The 21,903-nt window shown below is 41.0% G+C and overlaps 1 protein-coding gene across 1 annotated transcript in view; it reads right to left on the bottom strand.

Annotated features, from left to right (window-relative positions):
• Positions 1 to 21,903, bottom strand: part of LOC118228537 (neuron navigator 2-like) — a 189,554-nt gene that overhangs the window by 108,641 nt on the left and 59,010 nt on the right. The window lies entirely within an intron of this gene.

The following is a 21,903-nucleotide window of genomic DNA, read 5'->3' as shown; positions in this document are numbered from 1 at the left end:
CCTCCTCGGGGGCTGTTCTGACAAGCTGCCAAATCGTGTCCTCTCCTTGACGTGAGATTTTTTTTTATCGAAGCTCCGTCCGGCTCCGGGGGGCTGCTGGATTTCGGGGCGTCTCCCGCCCACCTGCTCCCTGTTTCCAAACACGGCTCTCTCCCAGAGGGGCCACGTGGAGCTTCCCGGAGAGATTTCAGTTCTGTCTGCTGGCTGGGAACAGAAGCGCCGCTCGCCGGAGGTGGAGGACGAGGACGAGGCGAAGGAAACGGAGGAGGAAGAAAGGAGGAAAGGCGAGGTCCGCTGCGGTTTGTGCAGTGCGCTCCCCTGCCTGTGATGTGGGAAAGCTCAGATTAAGATGTCCCCTCTTTTGACGGCATTAGCCAGGCAGCAGATGTGGCTTAGGGGAGTTAATGACTGATGCCCTTGGACGGCAGTCTTAGAGGAGGGCTCTCTCGGCTCGGTGCCCCCCCCCCCACAGTCGCAGCGGTCCGGGTATGCAGTCGGAGATGTCATCCGTGTGGCATGGAAGACGACGCCCACCCCCAGCTGCACAGAGACTAACACTCTGCACACATGTGCTGCATGGGGGGGGGGGGAGTGTGCTGGAGTCACTCGCTCATGGAGCACTGCAATAACACAGCCTGAGGCTGCAGAGGGCTCGCACACAATGAAGCTGCACTGCACTGATGCAAGATAACTCTACACTGCACTGACAGAGCTTACAGTGCACTGAATGATGCACAATAACTCTGCACTGCACAGACAGAGCTTACACTGCACTGATGCACAATAACTCTGCACTGCACAGACAGAGCTCACACTGCACTGATGCACAATAGCTCACACCCAGCCATATTGACATTTACTAAGGCTGCACAGTACTGTGATATTTATGCTCCACCGAAACAGCCAGACACTACACTGTTCTGATGAGCCGGATTTGGAAGAGTCTCCCAGCACACACCCTCACGTGCAGAAGAGATCCTCTCTTAGTCGTAACAGTGCCAGCTTTCCCTGCCAGCCAGCTTCGAAGATTAGAGTAAGAGCATGCTGTCTGACACCTGAGGGGGATGGAGCCATATCTGTCTATGTATACTGAAAAAGGGAAAAAAATAAGGGGACTCATCCTTGCAACAGAGAAGGGGCCTCCTTTGGTACAGAGTACTGTACAGAATATCCTCACTAACATGCTTCACCTTTTCATTATATAGTGTTCCTATATTTATTATATACTTGTTAAATCTGATTAAATTTGAAGTTTTTGAAGATGTAGGCTAGGCCAATGCTGTGAATAAATCGTAACCGTGTTTAAGCTGAGGAGATTTCAAGAGTATTTTAAGTAACCCGATTTAAAATAAGCTAAGTATTATACGGAATCAGATTTAAACATTCTCCACGTCAGTGATTATAACAATTATTACAATAAAGTATTGTTTACACGCAGTAAGTAATTTCACATTTTAAATCTTGAGTTTGTCCTCGTTGGGTCAACTGAGGGTCCCCATTTCCCCATAAACAAGAGTAGGCTATATGCTAATGCTTAATGATAAACGTCCTCGAATTCAGTCCAGTGAATTACTGATATACAGTGAACTACCACAGAACAGCACAGTAACAGATGAAGCAGACTGGGTATTAGTTGAGACAGCACATTTTGCACAGCACGCATGCATAAAACGTAAGGGTTGTGAAGCCCTAATGGCTGCTTGGGCCTGCGCCTATGCTAAAGACGCCCGTCAGTGTTCGTCAGCATACCAGCAGCTGCTTGTTGCCAAGGGGATGACAGTCTATAGGAATTCCCAGCCTGCAGGAATTATATGTGAAGTGTTTACTCAGTGTGCTACTGCACATGTTAATGCAGAGGTCCCTGTGCAAACAGAATTTTTCCATGATGTGCACAACCCTCACCACTAACATAAAGCACCATGGGAAGATGTTCATTGTGCCTCACGTTCACTGTGCAGTTAAATGGTGACAAAAAGCCATCGCTAATCACAATTTGAGAACAGTGCATATATTTATTATTAAATACATTTATAAAACATTTATATATTTATATTATATATTCTTATTTACCGATTATATTTATGATATCATAAAGCGGCTCGTTCATTCTCACAAGATTGGAAACCTGCATCTTCGTAATCACACGCAGTAACACAAAATAAATAGGGCCTACAATAATTACTATTCCGGCCTTGCCGAGCCGTGCCATAGATTCTTGAGTCCTGTAAAGTGTTGACATTATTATCCCGCAAACTGCATATAAAGAACATTTTTAAAGACCAATAACATTCAAAGGCTTCCCGCTGGACCAGAACTGGCAGCTTCCCCAGTCCTGCTGGCACCACCCACCCTTCCACACTGATCGACTTCGCCTCCGGCAGGCGACATCACCATTTCATCGTTTATGTCCTACGTATTATACCCTCGCGCAAGAGTGGGCATTGCAAGCGTTTAGGACCGCCGTCTAATCAGACCACGCCTCAACAATACCTCATTTGTGAAGCAGCGCTCAGAGTCTGGCCAGAGGATATTGAATTTGAACTTGAACCATGAATATCTAATGTGCTCGCCAGGCGAAGACAAAATGTAGCCAGAGGACACCCTCCTTGTTCCTTTGGGTGGAGCGTGCACGGCTGACAGCTTTCTCATTACTTTCCTTATCTGCCCCTTCCCTCTCTCATATCAGACAACATGCTGCGGCAACCAGGAGCAGGCTTCTTTAACACATCAACACATTGTCCTCTTGATTACGTTTTGTGTTATTTTTAGCCAATCAGAATACAGGACTTGGTAATGTACACCGTTCGCCATTTTCAGGGTTAATGCTCTATAGTTCTTCTATGCAGGGCGGTCTGTCTTAATGACCTTGGAATAATACATGTTAATCTATTTCAGATGAACTGAATCTGACTTCATAACAATCAAAGTAAATGCTACTCCGAGTTGGGCTGAGCACAAAGAGCTACCCCCTCAAGCAGAACCTAACACTTTCCTGTCACACTCTGTTGGCGGGCAGTCTCTCTGTGAGGGACTGGTGGCCTCTTTTCTGCTTTTTCCAATGTTAGGGGAAAACGAGACACCCAAACACAGATTATCACAGCTGCAGCCAGCAGTGCATTAACACAGCGTGTGTTGGTGTAGTGCCCCTAAAACTCAGTCTGTCCTACTTTCAGAAAGAAAGAAAGAAATATTTCAGGAAGAAAAAGCTTGCCAAAAAAAATCAGTGATAAGTACCAATATACCAACAGTACTGCATGTTACTAAATTTAAATAAATTTAAATTAATATGACCCACCAAACAATGAATAAATGCTGCACATTCTACCTACAAAACACACAACAGCACACTGAATGAATTCCGCTGATAGCATTCAAAAAAAAAAAAAAAAGAATGTTGGTATTTAAAATTCTATAATTTGACATGTGGCATTTGTCAGTGGTGACCATGAGGGAATGCCTTCTTCTGTGGAATTCCCCAGTCAAATCAATACCCTTAATCAAACTGAGGACGGAATTATTGCCCGTGGGAACATTCCTATAGCGGTTCTTTGTTCAGCTCGTTAATTAACTAAGAAATTGGATTAAATTAGACATTAAAATCACTAAATAGATTGTTCTGTTCGAACCATGTCCACATGAGTTTTATCTCTTCCACGTTGCATTGAGTTGGTCACAGGTCTGAGACTGGGTTCAGTGGATGTGCCCAAGGTAGCATGTAACATGACAAATGACAAAAACATGTAAAATGATAAAACTGGATCTAAAAAGCCTACTTCTGAAACATAGATATTATATCACAGCTGTTTGATTTTTGAAAGGAATTTAAAGGTCACATCATAAAAGGTGCAATTGTACAAATACCTGAGATAATTCCTGTGTGTATATTTATATCTACATATAAGAATTAAATATTGGGGGGGCGGGGGCGCAGACAGTATATGTAGCATAAACATAACATATTTACTGGTGTACTGTTTGTATTATCACTGTTTGTATATGTATATCTACACATAGGAATTATATAATGGGTTGTGAGACAGAGTGCATTTGTAGCAATATGATAATTTATTGTAGTACTGTTTGTATTACCACTGCTTGTATATGTACAACTACATATAAGACTTATAAACTGGGGGAGGGCTGCAGGCAGGCAGCAGGGGAACACTGAAAGTATATTGTAAAATATGCAACAAATAAAAACTTCCTTTGAATAGGGGGAGTGGCGGTGTGTTAAAAGATAATTAGGATTCATCCATCTGTTACCAGGCCTCCACTGAAGAACAAGGGAAGGATTGTGATGTTCTGGGATTGTAATTACTGTACAAAGTAAAACTGTTCAAAGCTTGTTCATTAGACCCGACATGTCAGACTTAGACGCGTTAATTCAAAATCTTAACATGAAATACAGTAACAGTTTGATTTACAGTCGCTAGGGCAATGCACGCTATTATTTAGGAAAATAGGAAAGACATGAAAATGCTATTCCTGTTTTAAGAAAAGGGTTTCTTTTTTGAAACAGTTTTTTTATGAGTACATAATATTCATCGGTCTATCAATATAGTGGGTTTAAAACTGATCAAAGCCGTAGGGTGATTTACAATAAAGAACATCATTCAAAAGTGAATAGTAGGTATTGCAAGTTGCCTATCAGTCAGCGTTCACTGTACCATACCATCAGTAATACCAACTTCCACCCTACCAAGTATATTATTGGGACTTCAATTATGAACTGACCAGGGAATATAGTTTATGATTACTTGCCTTAACATTGCAAGACATAGTTTCACTGTGAGACTGTGCAATACATAGCTTCATTGGGAAATACTGACTCAAGTAGACTGACTCAAGTCTCGAGTAGTGTGGTCCTTTGTGACTGTGTACAATTCTTCTCCATTGGTATAATGCAGTTAGTATGCATGTACAGCAACAGTTTAAATATGAAAACCCTGGCTCTGTAGTAAACGTCAACATTTATTTGCAACTGTATCACATTTAGGTGAGAAGTGAGCATGCCGTAGTTGTACCGTGACTCTGGTTCCATGCACAGCTCGGCCTCCAGATGGCTGCTGGCCTGCGTGGCTGCGGACTGCTCAAATCTCCCTGACGTTTCGCTTTGCACCAAAAATCCCCTTCTGCAAACGATTACTTAAAGGGCTCACGACGCCCGTGTGTCAGAGCCAGTCTGGAGGCAAGCGGTGACCCTCCCACTCTCCATCAGCAAAGCAGCCGGGCCACCTGTGCATGCCTAAATCCCTCCAGCAGCAGGTGAGACTTACGGGGACACACACAGTCACAGTCCTTACCCGGGAGATCAGAGCAGGAGGCTGGGTAGACCGCCAATCAATCCCTCAGCACTTTCCTGGAACCTGAGCAGAATGAGCCCTCTCCAGTAGTGAAAGCACGACCAGATTAGATTAGAAGTCACCTTCAGCTGAGCAGGCAAGAGCAATTTCAACAGATCAAACTGCGATTCCCCACCTGTAAATATTTATTTGGTTGTATACTTACGCTTTACATTTGATGCAACATTAGATTACAGAACCGATCATAATAGACATGATTACAGGGTTTGGTGCAATCGTATTCAATTCAGTTTATTCTATTCAAATTAAATTTAATTCCATTCCGAAAATGATGCCCATAATGTCCTATTAGGTCTTTCAATTCAGCAATTGATTGAATTGAGAGAAAAATTATGATTACATAAACTGCTTATACACAGTAAATCTCAAAAACAAAATGCAAAGACGGAGGTTGAACTTCATAAAAGGTAGCAAGCGCACAAAATATGTGCCCAAAATCAAATGCAAAAACTAAATTGGATAGAATCAAGGACAAACACTCACGCATCAAATTCAATAATTTTGCTTCCCTTAATATGAATTTGACTTGATCCATGGAGACAGTTTCCACTTAGTGTGTGTAAACGAATGGAAAATCAGTTTCACAGTGCAGGAGACTATTCATATAATAAACTGTGCTGTGATGTCAGATGAAGCCTCTTGGAAGTGGAGGGCATCTGGAGACTAACTGAAGGAAAAATATTAGCCTACCTCTTGAACAGCACAGAAGCCATTCTTTATTCTAAGGGCTTTAATCTAAGTAGCCAACTGATCTGGAGCTTCATTCGCCTCACTTAACGATAGGAGAACAAATCTATTTGGGAGCTGTGGCCACCCTACGCATGGGGTAAAATGCTACAGTAGAAATAATGTTGCTTTCCATGGTTAATGACTATTTACAAACATACACACAGTGGGCTGATAAGGATAATGGCAAAATTAAATGTTGATATGGTCATTAAAACAGAAGAGCTGAAGATTTAATTTTAATGAGGCAACAAAGACATAAAAATATAGAATTGCGATATACTGAATTTACAATGCCCAAGTCTACAGCAAGACTGTTAGCAATATACACTGGACACTGGACAGCATGTTCCATTGTACGCATGACAAGGCAGGTTTTATGCGCTTAGGCACCACATAGGCTATATGAAAAAATGGTGTCCAGGAAAACTCGATTTTAACACTTCGGGTATAATTCCAACAGGAAAGCAGAACTTTGATGTCCTGTGTACCAAACTAAACACTGTGACATGTATTAATTGTTGGACTACAAACACGGACTTGCAAAGCATAATTAAACGACCGACTATACATGCTAATTTATATTAGCAGAGCACATTCCACACACTGAAGGTGGAGATAAAGTGTGAAACATCAGTCAAACAGTATTGCTTGTCCATGCGGCATTAACGATTAAAAGCTCTTCATATAGGCTGGCAATATGGTGCACAACAGCAAGCCTATTAATACCTGTCTGAAATCAGTTTCTGTTAAAACATCCTTTTCAAAATGTTTCATGTGGAATGTATAAAATACTAAAATATGATGCAGCACACATTATTAAGAGCAAAATATTATTTTTCGTAGAGTGGTATTATGAAGGGTACAGAGCAAAGCTCCGTCTAAACACAAATCCACTGAGACGTACAGAATTAATTATAATCGGGCCAAATGTGTGTAATTTGCTGAAACAGCTTGAGGTAGCACTGAGGTAAGTCTCTCATTACCACTGCTGTGTGCCACAATGCAAGTCAGCACTTGGCATTCAGGCATAGGTGGAGGTTTCATTTCAACCTTGGGGGAGACACATGGCACGACCACCTAGTCTTGCATATTCAAATGTCAAGTCTCACAAGCATACTAGCCAGACTAACAACAACTCATATGAAAATACTGGGGGTGACACATCTCCCCAAAACCTATGCATTCAGGTCACGATAGTTATACGTGCTAGTCCCCTCTCTATTCTGTACCTTGTTTGTTTCATACCTCATGTCTGTGATTCAGACAACACTGGGAAAATGTATTTAGACAAAACTATGCACAGGGCATGAACAGTAAACAATCGTATCTGAATGCAGAAATTGCTGAAATGCAGTTACTACATGAATGTGCCAAACTGTATGCTTGGAGAAATATGCCAAAAATGACCGAGCCCATCTATGATGAAGAAAAATAAACATCACAACACTGCAATTTCAATAAAAATGTGTTTAGAAGGTGGAATGGGCAGCATATAAAAATATTCTTTCAAACTAGTAACAACATTAAAAATTAAATGTCATGATTCTCAGTAATTACCCAGTGAACAAGGGATTCCTCTAAATAAAGGGCCATTTATGCACTCAATAAAAATAAGGGGAGAAGGTGAAAGTCAGCAGTTGAGTTATTTTAATCAGCAGAGCCACACAGGTAGGTAGTGTGAACAAAACAAACCAATACTTGTTTGAGATGTGATTTTTCTCATATGAAAACAAGATTGAGTATTTTCTAAATGGAAGGGAAAGCTATATCTAACTGAATCACAACAGAAAATGTCCAGTGAATCCAGAAATATCAGCATTTGTAGTCTGCAAACATGAGAAACTCTAAGGTGAAATAGCGAGAGAGAAAAAAAACGAATAAAAGCTGGTGTGACTTAAAAAGGTAGTTGAAGCCAAGAATAATACAAAAAAGCTATGTGTTGACTTGAGCCAAAAACTGTTTCACGGGACTTTCATTATTCATTTGGAGCAGGGTGCTTTTATCAATCAGTCAGCTATGTCTGACCTCCAATTTCCCCTAAATCAGCACCACGCTTAGTGCTGCAGCAGTCTCAAGGTGTCAAGCCATTTTTTTGCCAAACAGAATACACTGTAAACCATTAACACCCACACACTATGTAAATGCACACATTCTTACACATGGAAAATTTCAGCAATATCATTTTTGAAACGTTTACCTACTTTTTAACCTTATAGTTAAACATGAAAGTTTAAAAAATCTATTGTAAGAGCTTATCAGTTTCTGTGAGCACACCGTATCCAAATTTCCATATCATGGACTGAAATCCAATGATTCCTCTGTGTCTGTATGTGTCTGTATGTGTGTGTGTGTGTGTGTGCATGCACACAATGTACAAGCTGAATGCGGCTCCATGTTCATAGATGCACCTAAAGTATGTAAGGGTGTGTGTTTCAATGCAGCAGCCACATGGCACTCAGCTGAATCACTGATTACCCTGCTCACATTATCACTTTGCCCACATCCTGATCTGAAGAGGCCCTTGTGGCTCTGGGGGTTGGAGTTACCTGCTGGCACCACACTGGCTCAGTCGTCTAAACTCTGCACTGTGCCAGTATGTGGTATCAGCAAGCGGATGATATACAGACTGCAAATACACCGTGTTCAGAGCATTCACAGTGATGGAGTAACTGTATGCAACTGACAGCAAGTTACAGAATATTCAAAAGAATATATTTGCAACAGCAGGCAATATTTCTTCCTAGTCAATTCCTGCTGTTTCATACATTTTCAATGGTGGCCCCTCCAAAATCAGTTCTGGGCAGCTTTTTTCACTGTACAGACCCAATGCGCCCAGTTACACATGAATTTTAAATTGACTCAGCTATGAGAGAAAGGGAAAAACAGAGCTGTCTTACCTTTAGTAGTGTACCAGCAGCATCAATGAGGGGCAAACACCACAGGAAACAGGGGAGAAAGAGAGACACCAATAAGCAATCAAAAAAAGCCCAGGGTGGTTGAAATCGGTTGGTAAAACATTATTGCAATCCTTTACCTTTTGACATGTTTTGTCTCGTTCCCTGACCCTATGTAAGAACAGACGTAAACAGAGCCAAACTAAAATGTTTTTTCTGTAAACGCAGACAACACAGTGTGAGACTAGCACAAAAATGAGAGGGATTCCATGACTGATAAACAGTTTTAAAAATATAACCCTTTCAACATTCTATGGAATTTGTTCTCTCGACCTTGAGAATTCTAATTACACTGCACAAAACATGGTTTGTGGAGAAAATGGCACTTATAAATCTGTTTTTTCTTGGCATGAAAAGGGTCGTTGGTGCTCCCATCATTGGGCCAATGTTAATTCAGGAAGGGCTGACCCTTAGGTGAACCATGCAGTACAACAATGATCATTTGTTAATATTTCAGGACAGTTGGGCCTAAACTCAACAGATTAACATTTAATCTTGGAAAAACCTTTTGTAAATGTACTTTTCCTGTTCATTTAATGCATAATATAATGTTGCCATTTGTCATATGTTTACATTCCATATAAATCATTTTACATTTTCATGTTCCTTTTTGAGCTGAATCCAAATCCCTTAATTCCCCTAATTCCTTAATTTTCTGGTGAACAGAGGAAGATGGTAATAGCAGCATGAGGTGTAAACAGCCCACAGGCTACTTTAAAGAGCATTTTTGGCTAACCAGTTTATAATCTAATGAGCTGGTGCACCTTGTTTTTACTCATGCTTTCATTGATTCTTTTGAAAGAGTTATGGTATGATGGTGTTAGCAATTTATTTATTTATTTTTTCTTTACTTTTTGAAAAATAAACAAAATCAACAGATTTACAATGTCTTTGCAGTCTAGTTACCATATGTACAAATCTGAAAATCTGCTGATACTGTACACACAATACTGTGCCCAGGAGGGTAAACAAGACTCAGGAAAAAAAAACATGACACATGACACAATGACACAGAAAATCAAGATTCAGGTCTAGTGAAAATACCATGGTAGATGCAATACAGAACATATATTATAAGTAACTGTACAGAAGATGCTGGTTAAGGCACTGGTGTCACTAAATATTCACATATTCACCATGCTAAATCAGGTTCTGTCACTGGTTCAAAAACTGGTTCAAATTCTGTCACCCACTCCATGGCTGTCAGACATTCTGGGAGAGTATAGCTGAGTGGAGAGCTGTCAGGAGCAGCCCACAAAGACGATGGAGAATCACCTCCTCCTATGGCACCATTCTACATGAACTATTGAGAAGCCTCTGCATTCCACCCACAGACATTGTTTGCCACTTACTGCTCCCTCCTTAACCCCCCTTGCACCTTTCATCTCCAGCATCAGCATGGACTTTTTCCACCTGCTTTGGGAAGAAGGTTGACAATATCTAATGCTTATTCTCCACACATCCAGCTGAGACCACCAGAACTTGGTTTCACATAACGCTTTAACTAATTTCTCTCCTCTACCTAATGACGCCCTAACATACTCCCAGACACCCATTGGACCACAGACTGCCTTTCTTAACACGCTTCCATTCCTCACCTCAGTCATCAACTCCTCCCTGGCTACAATCAAACTCCTTCTGAAGAAGCAAACACTAAACTAAGCAGACACAAAAAACCACAGACAGGTATCCCTCTTCTTCTAATAAAAGCCATTGAATTGCTGTCCTCACCATCACAATGCCCTTTTCACAGTGAAAGCCACCAACATGTACTTCATACTCATCTTCCTGGACCTTTCTCCAGTCTTTGAACTGTCAGCCACCAGCTCCTTCTCACCACCCTTACTGAGCCTAGCATCTCTGACTCTATGCACTCATGGTTTGGGTCCTACCCACCAGGTCACCCCTACCAGCTGCCGTGGAGAGGATCTACATCTGCAACCATGAAAACTCACCATTGCTATCCCCCAGTGTTCTCCTCAATATACATTTAATTCCTCAGAGCTGCCATATCTTCACACCTCCCATTACACATATCCTTTCCCCTTGTCATTTTGGTAGCTCAACACCTAAAGCTCCACTTTAGCTGCTCCTTCTACAATACCAGGAAGGGAAGACTTCCAGAAAACTGGTCAACATCTCCCACATGACACCTCTGCTCTGCAGCTTCCACAAGCTCCTTGTTGTAACTCATTAGATTCAAGACTAATGCTGACCAACAGGGGCATGAGAGGATCCTACATCAAGGCTATGGTCAAGCCCTACACCATGGCTCAGCCCCTCCATTCAACACAGGCTGCCTCACAACTTCATCCCAGTGAAGGTCCAGTGTATACCCAACTCACCTATTAAAGAAACATAAATAAATGAATAACTATTAGCAGTTATTTGTCTAAAGAATTGTAACACTCTTTGCTACAAATGGGAATGAGAAGTGCTGTTGTCAAATCTAAATTTAAGTCACTGAGGATAAGACCATCTGCCAAATGATGTAACTGTATATCTGTCCAGGATCCCCCAATGTGTTGGATACACCCGTATTTTTTTAAACTTTTGAAGTCACCATGGCATAGCTACGATGGTAGCTCAAAGTAACTACAGCCTGCCTTATCTACATAAAAATTAGACTTTTAGACTTTCTGTCCAGTGTTATTTCTGTCATTTTATTTTACTTCACTTACATTTCTGATCGGTGTTAAATTGATGTTATTTATAGCATTCGTCACTGATTTTTAAAAAATCGAATCCTTTCAAAAACATGTAAGTCTACTAAATAGGAATTTCTTCAAATAAACAATATTGAGACTTGGACTGCATTTGTAATTTATGGCTTTGGGATACTTATGTTTCCACTGCCTTCTTCTACCAGGAGCATATCGTTTGCTTAATCTAAACTAAATTCCCAAAAAACGAAACAGTACCACCACTTAAAAGAATGATGGTTTTGTAAGAGTAATGTGTTTTAAATGGCAGTTAATAGTTTAAAATTCAGGATAGGGTTCAGATAGAGTGGACTATTGTAATGCTGTAATGGATTATTGGCCTGATATTTTCTGTTAAATAAATTTTGTCAACGTGATTTATGAGACAGAAGAGTGGACGGTTGCCAACCTAAGAGCAATCACCAAGGTTTGTTCTCAGAAGAAAAAAAAACAGTGGTTCACAATACACTCATATTACATTCATAAAACAAGAAATAAATCCATAGCTTTGAATTGCGTGGTCGATGTCAGGATATTGATGAATGACTGTTGCTTCACACAGTAGGAGACTGTCCAGACCAAAACCCACTCAGGTCTTTGTTTTTAATCCCTCACATATTATTCTTTACCCCCCCCCCCAATAGATTTTGAATGAAATGGCTATTACCATCCGGTCTATGAGCTCAGTGGCGTATGAGACTAAGATTTGGAAAATGGTTTCCCTTTTAGAACAGTAAAATATGAGGTCCCACAAGTTAATCAGCATTACTTTCAAGATACAAAGAAACCTGAGAATTTCTATGACACAAACAAAACGTTAGTTATATACGTTTTACGTACTACACATTTGGTGATTACTCTTTACCTCAGATGTAATGTCACCTGCAGTAATAGGTACAGTACCTTGTCCAGAAGCTGTGTTTTCAGCCCCAAACTGCTTCATTGATGTGTTAAATATGCATAACAGATTATACTAATATAGGCAAGCTCACCACTTTCACTCCTGGTTCAGACATCTTCTCCCTTCTCTCATAGACAAACAGTAGAACTAATCCCCACTTCCTCTCCTACACTGTGTCAGTGAAGTAGCATTCTCTGCCTACCCATAATCCCCTGGAGTATGCAATGCACATATTTGCTGTGCCCCCCACGACCCAGAACTGAGATGAAATTCCAGGCAGGAAACAGGATGAATATAGCCTGGGAATATGTACAAAGCATAGACCGAGACAGTCTTCACGCTGGGGTAAAACTAGCCTGGGTCATAAAGCCAAGATTTCATTCCATGATTTTATACTTGACAGACACACTGCCATTAATCTAGATATTACTATACATAAAAAATGCATATCGAATTGACCGCATGAGAGACTTTTTGTTTCACAGTCCTATAGAGTATACAAAAATGTGTTCCATCTGTACAGTTTCATTGCTACACTATTAGTGCCACAGAATCTACAAGAACTACTTAAATAGGTGAATAATGTGCAATATTTTACATTTATGTCATCAATCTTAAGGCTCAACGCTGCTTTAAATAATCAAAAAGCATCCCTCAGTGTTTAAAATAACAGTCCCTTTATAGAGGAAGGAACATGCTCTACAGCTATTTAAATTCATTTTTAGACCCCGGTGTCTGTGCTGAAAGGCATGGTGCTCAGGGCAGATAGGCTCTCTAGTGTCCTCCAGAAGGCACATCAGATCACATAAGAAATGCAGCTACTCTGGCAGATTCTGCACCTCACAAGCACCAAGGCCATAATACCAGCCCGCAGCTGAGGAAGACTCAGAAACTATAGTTTGTACGCTTCTGCCAGTAATCTCTGTGAGCATGCATGCCTCCATAATGTGATAACCCACTCCCTCCAAAAAAATAAAAAATATATACAGCTTCATTGTACCACTAACCTCTGATCCCTCCCACACATTATCACAGAGGACTGTATCCCTACTGAATGTACAGATACAAAGAGCTGATTTTTCCATCTGCAATGTTTGTATTGTTAGGTGAGCTGGCATTTCAATGCACATTTATGTAGTAGTTCTATACCCTGTGATTCCCTACCTCTATAGATGCCCTAGCACAGTGTTCCTTCAATATGGCATATATGAGTACCATGCCCACGGCGTACTATGTTTCAGAAGACAGAATGTAGGTCTTTCTCTGGTATATACCATTTGTACCAACGCGGGAGAATTTGTTGCTTTTAATTTTAACTAATCATTTCCCCTTACCTTCTAGGTATTCCATATAAGTAGAATCAAATTATTCAGTAATTTAAATATTTGTCATCTTGAATAAGAAAAACTACAGCACCCAAGTCAAATGCTGCCTTCAAAGTCAGAAGTGTGGAGAATTCACCATCAGAAAGAATGGAATCTGTTGACAGGTGGGTGCTCTGACCGATTTTATTTTTTAATAAATAGGACATGTAAACACTGGTTTTCTCCTTCAGTCTTTATAGACTATTTGCCCAGCAACCTTCAACATGTGCTATGGAAAACCATAACTCACTTCTCTCTCCTCGGATTTAGTTATTTGGCAGCACTACTCCTCTCCTCTTATCTTAATACCTAAGTCCCAATAAAGATGTAATTCTGTCCACATTATAGATAATGCATCTGTCATTTAACTGGAAAATAGGCCCTGCGCCAGTTCTTTCCCTAGAGGTACTGGGCATAATTGCCTTCTGCCTTCTGAAAGGGGGATGTATAAGAAGAGGGACGATTTTCAGGCAAAATACAACAAGCTGAAGATGCTTTGCCATTGGCCTTTTGGAGATGGTTTACTTCCCTAGAGGTTCATGGTTCAAGGACATGACTTATTGTGAGAGAGAGATCTGAGGTTATTAAAAGGTTGGGAGTGGATTTAAACAGATGCAACACATTTCATTTCCAAACAAATTAGATTTCCTCTTCAAATTGCAAAACACAAACTCATATTGTGTATTCAAGAAAACATCATTTGGATTTCACTTACTATAACCATGGCATTTATAACCCTGCAATTGTTTCTATTCAATTTGAAGCACAATTGAAAGTTCATAAAATTATCACCTGAGGTTTATAGATACAGCCTGTCTGCAACACATTCAATTCATTTCAGTCCTATTCATTGAGCAAATATTTCCATCTTGAAACCTCAGCATAACACTGAATAATATGTTACATTCCCATTTCATGCAATATTTCCCCATTTAGGGATTCATTAAGTCAGAACTCCAGTACATGAAGTTTACAGAGGCCTGATTAAAACAGATTAAAGTGACAGTACACATCAATATGGACAGCAATGCATTTCCGGGATAATTTTTCTTGATCAAACTCAACAAACTGTCCTGCCTTTATAAGCCCTAAAGGCATTGGTCTTTAAAGTTGATATGGCCATTCCTTACAGTAAAAGAGCTTTGTCCAGGGACTGTACAGTTCATCATATTAAATGTCTGATGTGGCAGTGCAGCACTGAGGGACATCATAAAAGAGGAGGAAGGGTTGGTAATAAAGCCTGCTATTTGATGGGGTAAACACAAAGGGACAGCTGGTAGTTGAGCTGAGACAACAGAAATGCTATTACAGTGATTTATGTGGTATGGCCTGTGTGGCACTTGTATGCCACTGAGAAATAGTCAATTTTCTCTTGCTTAAGTCTCAAGGTTTAAAGTGGGAAAGCAAGACAGGCATGAGAACTGCAATGAACTTGCTAACACAAGGCTTATTTTCTTAAAACCCATTTCCTTTAAGCTGGGCTTCTGTTTATGATTTCTGAAACAAGAAACACAAGTCAAATGGATGGAGGACAAGCAATTTGGACAGAGTGTATCTTGAAATGAATGAGAAGGTACAGTTTGTCTAATTTGCAGAACTAAAACTAAGCAAAGACAAGCGTTCAGGAAGAGCAACAGCACAGAGCAGTTTAGACTGTCGTATATGGCAGGGCCTAGTTGCATGTCATTCTAAAAAGCAGTCATTCTATGTATATATGCATGAACGTATGCACACCCGCACACACACAAACACACGCACACATGAACACACAGCTGTACCTATCATTTGCAACGCATAATGCTAAGGAATTGGAATCATTCCACTCTGTACATTCAGTGCTTTCCTACAGTTTCCATGACAACAAAATGCAATGCACAAAACATTCCGAACTAAAGAAAGGATAAAGAGCCAATTTTAGATTGCAATCAATACAGCACCACCACTGTAGTGTTGCTATGGCTATCTAATGACCAGTGCAACACTGCTAATGTTCAATCACACACACACACACACACACATGCAAAGGCTTTGATTGGTGCATTTGTAATTAAAGAAAAGAACTTCACTTTGAAGGCATGGGATGCTTCAGAGCCAAATTAACATGTGTCCCCTGGTACAATTAATTTGCTTCTTATTAATGAAAATAAAGTCAGAGGGTGCTTCTTGGTTTAATTAACTTTACAGATTTTGCTTGCAGCTCTCCCTGGACAGGCTAAGCTGTAATAAGCTACATGTCATTTTGTCAGCTCCTGCCTACTGACAACAAAGTTTGCCTTCACTAGTGTTTAAAAAAGCAACAGTAGCAACTAAGTTCTAATTGAAAGCTCACAGAACACAAATACAGCTGAAATCAATATTATTATTCTTTACTGACTCCACCCCAGCATGGGAAAGCACCATTGACCAGAATGTGTATCAATGAATCCAAGTCAGCACATATTCTGTAAGTATATTCTATAAACTTTTGAAACAACACAGGCTGGAGAAGGAGGGGCTGATAGTGCAGACCAAACACAGAAGGAGGTGACCCCACACCATAAAACACTAAGGCAACAAATTCTGAAATCATTTACCATGGGAAGAACAGTAAGCAGTTCTGTACTAGTTCTCCAGGAGTACTACTGAGTCATATGACTTGGGAAGAAGCCACTGCCTTGTAGAAGACAGCAACAGGAAGGGAATGCACGCTTTATTGAAATGCAACATTTCAAGTTCTGCATTTGTGATGGACCACTTTCCTACTGTTCCAGGCACAGTGATGCTGTGTTCACCACTGTGACAAAAAGAGAAGCTAAGAAAATATAATAGGATAAAACAAACATGGCTACCTTTATTTACAGCAGACAATCATTCTCTTTATATTTAACAACTTTATCGAACTCTCCATTAAAACCAAGGAACTGGAAGAGAGCATGTGTGATAACCACATGAAAAGGAATAGTCCCAGTACAACTTTCCAGTACAACTAAAGCAGACTAAAGCACTTCCAAGAATAATCAAACCGTTCACTTGTTCTGTGTTCCAAGGAATATAAGGCCACCAGACAGTGTGCACTGGGCAGACAGTAGTGTGGTAGCCATGGGGGGGTTTGAATTTAAAAGAAACAAGAGGAACTGTGATTTAGGCTAGGCACTATTCCTGGGAGCCAAAACACAGCTGGAGGATGCTGTTAATGCCATCACAAATCCAACGACAAACCACCTCTGTTCTTCAAAAACCAGGCCAGTGGGCAGAGGTCACAATGACAGTATGTTCTTGTTCGAAGGAACTAAGGTAAATTAAGGTAAAGTAAGGGGAATTAAAGTTAAACTCAGATATACGGCATCTTGGAAATGGGAAAGGCATCACACAAGTGAAGGCTCGAGAGATGACTAAAATTAAACATAGTATCACATATCAGTATGATATTACATATATCATTCAGAAAAAAAGATGACCCAGATGCGTCATTAAAACCAATATCGGTAGTAATCATTATAAAAAAAGATGAACATCACTGAGCTTACCCATAATTTAGTCTATTACATAAAGTCTGCATTGTTCAAAAACTGGCAGAGATGAAGGAGGTTCTTTGAGAATCATTATAACACTATAACCAAGCCACAGAGCACAGCCTGGCTGTGATAATCACTTCCTAATAGCTCTAACTCAGTATGGTCCCGCTCACAGTGCATTCTTTTCCAGGGCCAGTAGAGCTCAAGTCCGCTGCCAGGAAATCTTCAGCAAGGAGAATAATGTTGATAAGGAGGAGTATAAATAGACAGTAATCATGGGGGGGGGGGGGGGCATGGCTGGGGAGAGGGCGCTGGGTGAGAGGAAGTGTGCTTGTGAAGACCGAGTCCCCTACCGATGTTCCGATCAGTACAGACGTCACCTCGGAAAGATTAGACAAGCAGGGGCTCTGGCTGGGATTAGTGCCCACTTGGTCTGTACGTAAATAAATGACCCCTTCAAACAGTCACTGAAAACTGACAGACTAGACCACGGAAGGCAATGCACCTGATTTGACCTAATAAAGTCTGTGGGATCTACTCATTCTCCAGGGTTGATGACGATCAATGAAGGCTATCATTTGTGCTCAACAATCAATTGTGACAAGTGTCCTTGAAAATAACACTGAACTTTGCCCCGAACTTCAAAGGCATAATATTTCCAAGCAGGCATCAGTCACCTCACGGATATGCCAATTGTATCTAGGCCAAACCTTTGTAGGCCCAATGCTGTACTCCACTGTATCCCTTCAAACCCTCAATAAGTTGAACCGCATAACTACTGTACTCAACACCTTCCTCTATCTGCGATAGCAGACAAGGACAGCCCTGGATTTGATATGTGAAAAAGATCCTGAGCTAGGCTATATCCAGCACAAACAGAGCGCAGTGCACCGATGCAGCAATGACTTCTTCCAACAGCTGTAAGGAATAATCACAACCAGCCACTACACAGAGCCCAAGACCACCAGCAGGACCCGCATAGGGGTGTAATTGTGGCCTCTGGAAAAATAAGCACCACCTTATAGTCAGGGAAGAACGCCAAAACGATGAGAGGAGGGCGGAAAGAAGCCAACCCTCAGACTAAATATACAACATGAAACACAAAAAATAAGGGGGTAGTTTCGTAAGGCCTGAAATTGTGCTGAGGCCACTGATCCGCTCAGCAGTGTTTGGGTGATACGTTACAAACGTTAAACAAGTCCATGAGAATATCGACTGGGCTGCTTGGGTCTGGCGTGCTCGTCTTTAGAACGCTACTCCACGGCCCCCATTATTTACGCAACGGACAGAGCGTGCAGCGTCTAGCCCGTGTTGGAGAGCCGATGCTTTTGTTTTTCAGGTTGCACGGGGGTCAGGAAAGAAACAGCTGCGAGCAAATCAGACCGGCCTGCTCCACACCATTGAGAGTTACTTATTTTAAATACACCTATTTAAACTAGCAGAAGCTGAACTCACACAGCGAGGCCCGATCCAAGCGCTCCAATTGTTCAACGTTCGTTTGAGGAGTTGCCTTCAAAGAATTCCTTGACTGTATTATTGCTGAGCGGGAAGTTTTTATATTGATTCTCCACAATGTTTCACCTAGAAATCCCCATATTGCTTCTGATAAACCGGTATGAGCCGTACAGTGCCCTCCATAATGCTTGGGACAAAGACATTTTTTATTTTTTGATTTGTGATCAAACAAGTGACATGTGGTTAAAGTGCAGATTCTCAGCTTTTATTAAAGGGCAATTTCTATTTTGGTGTCACCATGTAGAAATTACAGAACTTTTTATACATACAAAGTAGCCCCCGATTTCAGGGCACCATAATGTTTGGGACATTAGTGTTATGTGAAAGAAAGTAGTCATGTTTTGCGTGCATATCCTTTGCACGCAATGACTGCTTGAAGTCTGTGACCCAAAGACATCACCAGGTGCTGAGTATCTTCTCTGGTAATGCTCTGCCAGGTCTGCACTGCAGCCATCTTCAGCTCCTGCTTGTTTTGGGGGTTAGTTGCCTTACGTTTTCTCTTGAGCATATAAAACGCATGTTCAGTTGGATTCATATCGTGTGACTGACTAAGCCAGTCAAGAATTTTCCAGTTTTTGGCTTTGAAAAACCTTTGTTGCTTCAGCAGTATTTTTGGGATCATTGTCTGGCTTGCAGGATGAAGCGCCGCTCAATGAGTTTGGAGGCACGTGATTGAACTGTACTGTTTCTGTACATTTCACAATTCTGCTGCTGCAGAATCATCATCATTACATCATCAACGAAGACAAGTGAGCCAGTACCTATGGCAGCCATACATGCCCAAACCATAACATCCCCACCAACATGTGTCCCGGATGAGGTGGTATACTTTGAATCTTCGGCAGGGCTTTTTGGTCTCCACTCTTTGATCTTGCCATCACTCTGATACAAGTAAATCTTGATCTCATCTATCCACAAGACCTTTTTCCACAACTCTGCAGGTTCTTTTAGGTACTTCGTAGCCATCTGTAACCTGGCCATCCTGTTTTTGTGGCTAGCTAGTGGTTCACCTTTTGCAGTGTAGCCTTAGTAGTTTGTGAAGTCTTCTGCAGACAATAGCCACTGACACATCCACGCCCGCCTCCTGAAGAGTATTTCTGATCTGTTGAACAGGTTTTGAGGGTTTTTCTTCATTGTAGCGAAAATTCTTTGGTCATCATCTGTAGAGATGCTCCTTGGCCTACCCAGCCCTTTGTGATTACTGAGCTCACCAGTGCTCTCTTTCTTTGATTTTCATTAATTCTTTGATTCCAAAGCAACCAAAAGCTTAGAATTAAGGCTTGATACTTAAAGCTCTCTTATATACAGCTCTCTTACTAATGAAGCAATTGAACACACCTGACTAAAATTTATACATGTTGAAACCAAACTGTATGAAAATACCGATTATCTGAGAATCTTAACTTCAATCACATGTTAATTGTTTGATTACAAATCAAAAATTGGAGAGTACAATTTAAGAAAAAAATAGTCTTTGTCCAAAATATCACGGAGAGCACTGTACATCCGATTCCCATATGGGCTTATTTTGACTTGCTCTCTAAGCTGCTGGAACTTTAATATGTGGACACTATTCTTCTGAGGCTCTGATACAGAAACATGTTTCTTCTGTGGAACTGCTTATGTGAACGCAGCCTGCTGAACTAGTCAATCTGTTCTCTTGTATTTATTCCCATATGTACTCCTTTCAAAAATACAACACAAGGGAAATGTCTTCATTTTAAGGCGGTGTGTTAGAGAGCAATAAGAAAGATGTCTGGCAGGCTGGAGGCAGAACTGGACTATAATTCATTAAATCAGAACACATGTCTTAAGACCATACATTTAACAGCGAACTAATGTCTTCCAGCCTAAAAACAGCTCCGGTATTGCCTAATCATTTTGAACAGTATGGTAAATGTGTGGTAAATGTATTGTATTGTATTTAAAAAATTATTAAATGTATTTCCTCTACATTTCATGTGATACGTAGAGGAAAATGCAGCTTTTGGGGGGTCCTGTGCAGTCAGCTGTCTTTGTGGATGGGACTGATGGACCATGGCTCTGTGGGGCTAATCTAAGCTGAGCCCTGTCAGCATGAACAGATAAGCTAACAGACGAGGTGCCAGGCGGCTGAAAACGACGCAAGGCTTTAGTCCGCACAAGTCGATTTCACCGGGCTACACACTTCTCTATTACACCCGAATGAAGCATGTGAAATACAACATGCACTGCTGAATCACTGAGGAAAGACAACACTGACACTGGAACAAGCTTATAATGATCACACTCTTCAGGGTGAACAACTGCAATGCCATATAAAAATCTCAAGCCAACAAAAACCTGACTTGTTCAAGAGGACTGCATCATACTGAAAACATTCAATATTTAGGAACAGTAGCAGTAAAAAATGGCTAGAGAAAAACACTAATTGCAGTTTTGCAATTTTATTTAATTGTATTAATCTGGAGCTATTCAGATACAGATCCTATCTGTGGGCCATGACATAGGGGAGCTAGGCTACTTGTTACTGAAACCTCTAACCTACCATAGATTAAAATTCTGCACACGAAGGAATGGGCAGCCATGTCCCTGTCCATCCAGCGCACTGCCCCGCTTTTTGAAAGTTTTCTTTTGAGGGTGCAGTTGAAGTCATTGGGCCTGTAGACGCAGTGCTCCTTATGTTGCCATGCCAGCTCCCCACCTGTCCATCACAGTAGCCTCCATTAACACAGCAAACTTACCTGTTCCCATGACAACTAATTAACATCTGAACCAGGAAATGCACTTAGGCTCTTTGTGTAGTTACCTCAGTTCAGTTAAGCCCTTATCGTTTGCATTTGCTAGTGAGGTCTTCGGCATTCCAAACACACCATGGCTCAACAGAATTTGCTGCGCCAGG

This window comes from Anguilla anguilla, chromosome 5 (assembly GCF_013347855.1).
Source record: "Anguilla anguilla isolate fAngAng1 chromosome 5, fAngAng1.pri, whole genome shotgun sequence".
Classification (NCBI taxonomy): Eukaryota; Metazoa; Chordata; class Actinopteri; order Anguilliformes; family Anguillidae; genus Anguilla; species Anguilla anguilla.
Note: the sequence above shows the minus strand (reverse complement) of the source record. Positions and strands in the feature narration are given on the sequence as shown.